A 3,948-nucleotide genomic window follows, 5' to 3' on the forward strand; every position below is an offset into this window, starting at 1 on the left:
TCAGGCTTCCTGGCTTCCTCTGGGCTCAGCTCCTCTCTTTCCTCCACAAGATCAGCTGTAGACTATCAGGTGAACGGCTCTGTCTCTCTCCCTGGGGCTCCAGCTTCAGCATCAAACTCCAACATCAAAACTCCAACATTCAAAGCCCCCCAGCTCTGTCCTTTGCCATGCCTTTTATCTGTGAGTCCCCACCCACCAAGGAGTGGGGACTCGACACCCTACTGGCACAAGAGGTTTACCTGGTTACTTAACCAAGTAAACCACTGAATCCAATCTAATCTAATATGCCCAGAAGAAAAGATCAGTCTACAAACATAATCCAATGTTTCTTTTTGGAATTCATCAATAATATCAAACTGCAACAGTGTCAAACAACATAAATATATCCCAGCAATGTGTTCGTGAATTGATAACTCACGAAATACATATTTAGACTTCATGTGAAGGAGTGGTTCCAGATTTGAAAACTCTTACCGAAACATTTGGCTATAAAAAAAAACAAAACAGAAAATATTTGCTATGAGAACATATTTCTTATCCTCCAGTGAATACTTTGGTATTAGTTAGAAAGTCTAAGAATTCCAAATCTCTTTTGCTTTTTTATAAAAATCTGTGGTTAGCATATCTTTTTAAGGCAGCAGGAAAAGACTTCCAATGAGCCTAGGGCACAATTAGCACAGTTTATGATCTATTTCAAATGATACTTATAGTGACACACATGTACACAAAAATGCCTTTGTCTATTTTAAAAACCAAAATTGATAAAATAAAAAGTTTAAGATCTTGAAACTTAATAAGTGCATTCATCAAAATTCTAGGTACACCAATGCTTTGCCTAAATGTGTTCAAGAAAGCGAGAGACAGGACGCAGACATGGCTCAACTGATAGAGCTTCCATCTACCACATGGAAGGTCCAGGGTTCAAACCCCAGGCCTCCTGACCCATGTGCAGCTGGCCCACGTGCAGTGCTGATGCCCACAAGGAGTGCCGTGTCACGCAGGGGTGTCCCCGCATAGGGGAGCCCCACGGGCAAGAAGCGTACCCCGCAAGAAAAGCTGCCCCACGTGAAAAAAGCGCAGCCCGCCCAGGAATCACACTGCACACATGGAGAGCTGACGCAGCAAGATGACGCAACAAAAATGAGACACTGTTTCCCAGTACTGCCAGATAATGCAAGCAGACACAGAAGAACACACAGTGAATGGACACAGAGAGCAGACAACAGGGGGGTAAGGGAGAGATATAAATGAAATAAGTGTTTAAAAAAAAAAAAGAAAGCAAGAGATGGGAAGCAGACTTGGCCCAACGGATAGGGCATTTGCCTACCACATGGGAGGTCCAGGGTTCAAACCCAGGGCCTCCTGGCTGGTGTGGTGAGCTGGCCCATGCACAGTGCTGACGCACTTAAGGAGTGCCGTGCCATTCAGGGGTGTCCCCCGCGTAGGGGAGCCCCATGCACAAGGAGTGCGCCCTGTGAGGAGAGCCACCCAGCACAAAAAAAGTGCAGCCTGCCCAGGAACGGCGCCACACACACGGAGAGCTGACACAACAACAAGATGACGCAACAAAAAGAAACACAGATCCCCGGTGCCACTGACAAGAATACAAGCAGACTCAGAAGAACACACAGCTAATGGACACAGAGAGCAGACAACTGGGGGGGTGGGGGGCTGGAGGGGGTGGGGGGGGAGGGGGCAGGGAAGGGGAGAGAAATAAAATTTAAAAATTTAAAAAAAGAAATGCAATTTCAAAAAAAAGAAAGAAAGTGAGTAGCTTTTCAGTAATGTTGACAATGCAAGATTATCATAGTATTTGCAAAAGAGAATTGTAACAAAAGAAGGCTTGCACATTTCATTCACTGACTTCAATTTCTCTTGGAATATCAAGGGGATTGAGTTCATTTGCATCGTACTTTGGTGTTAATCCTGAAGAGTCTATTACTCCCTTTCTAGCACTGTTTTAGAAATACTTTCTTTCTGGTAGTTCTGAGATTTGAACCTCACATGTGCCAGCAGGCTTTTGCAGAGTATCAACATAAAACCAGCAATCTTTCAGGCTTGGGTCCCCGGACGGCCACCGCCAGATGTGTCGTGGGTTGCCCCCGGCACCAGCGGGCTGTTGGTTATGGACTTTTCTTCCAGCAGGAGAGGTTTCCTTGTAGGCTGGTATTTAACTGGGCATGGTCAACTGCCTTAAGGATGGGTGACAGCAGGTTATAGCAGGCACTGCATTCAGAACAGTTACTTACCGTATGAACGTGTGCTTGACTGATTCATGCATATATATTATAATTCACCAAGAAAAAAATCAGAGGGTATCTGGTTACAAAGATGTGGTTGCAATGGAAAAATATGCATCTATCTTTATTCACTTACCTCAAGCACCACCTTGTTTTTTCTGAAAAGAATGACCTTTTTAAGATAATAATTCTGGGCCTGTAGGATGCATGATAGAAAAGATTGTTTTCATGGTTGTTTAGCAGTTCTACAACCTCAGAGACAGAATTTCATCACTAATTCTCTGACTCATAGCAGCTTTTTATTTTTCCTTCTGCAAAAGTTCAACCATATTGCACATTAAGTTTTAGGTGTGGAGTTGATGTTTTGTAACAGTTTATTTTACGATTCATTTATATTTAAATTCACATCACAGTTGCAACATTAGGAGCAGGTTGGCATTACAGCGTTTTCTCTCGTGCAGGTAAAAAGCACAATGTGTTTCACCACTGATTAGAACCCTCTTCTTGGAAAGAAAAGCCCTTTCGCTCTAAAGGAAGGGCTTTGGTGGAGAGGTTAATTCCAAAACAAGGATTTAACGATATGTAAATGACCCATGAGAAACTAGGAAAAACATCCTATTTATAGCCAGTGCTGCAGATATAACAATTTGGAGTTTTTCCTATCTACTTTTTATGACAAAGGAAACAAGAATATAAATTAGCCCTTTGGGTTTTTTTAAATTAGAAAAACAGTGGCCGTCTATAACTAAGGACCATGTTTTTGTTATTTTGGTTTTTTAATCAGAGAAGTTGTGGGTTTACAGAATAATCCTGCATAAAACACAGCACTCCCATACAGGGCCCCAGCACCACCTTGCCCTGGGGGGGACATTTGTTACAAATGATGATAGCACATATTTATAATTGGGTTTTTATTTTTTTAAACAGTTGTTACCTTTGTTACAATAGATGAAAGTACTACTAACCACTTTTTATATTTTAAAAAATGTTATTGAGGTATATCATTCAGACATGAACACATATGTGCAATGAGTGTATAGTAAAAGTTGTGAGCTTATGAAACAAACACGCGTGTCATCACACAGGGCTCCCACATATCACCCCACCACCACCGCTTTGCATGGTTGTGAAATGTTTGTTAGGGGGAGGAGTAGGGCATATGGGAATCCCCTCTAATTTTAATGTAACATTTGGATAATCTAAAGCTTCTTTAAAAATAGAAAAAAACTTAATTAAAAAATTTTGTTACAAATTATGAAAGAGCATCATCAAAACATTGCTACTAACTATAGTCCATATCTTACATTTGATGTATTTTCCCCCAAATTCCCCTATTATTAACACCCCGTATTAGTCTTATATACGTGTTATAGTTCATGAGAGAACGTTCTCGGATTTGTCCTGTTAACCACAGTCCATCTCCCACCACTGGATTCCCCGTTACAGCCCCAGGCTTTGTACAGTCATTCAGTGTGCACACTCAGTGCTCTTCTTTCATCACAGAGTTGTGCTGTCACACCTCAGTCAATTTTAGAACATTTTCATTACTCCAAAAAGAAAAACCCCATACTCCCTTATACCACCTTATCATCGACCCTTAGAATTGACATAACATCTTCTTTGCCATTGCTACAAAAATATTACAATATTATTGTTAACTATCGTCCATAAGTTACAATAGTTGTCATTTTCCCATGTATCACCATAT

The sequence above is a fragment of the Dasypus novemcinctus genome, chromosome 20 (genome assembly GCF_030445035.2).
Source record: "Dasypus novemcinctus isolate mDasNov1 chromosome 20, mDasNov1.1.hap2, whole genome shotgun sequence".
Taxonomy (NCBI): Eukaryota; Metazoa; Chordata; class Mammalia; order Cingulata; family Dasypodidae; genus Dasypus; species Dasypus novemcinctus.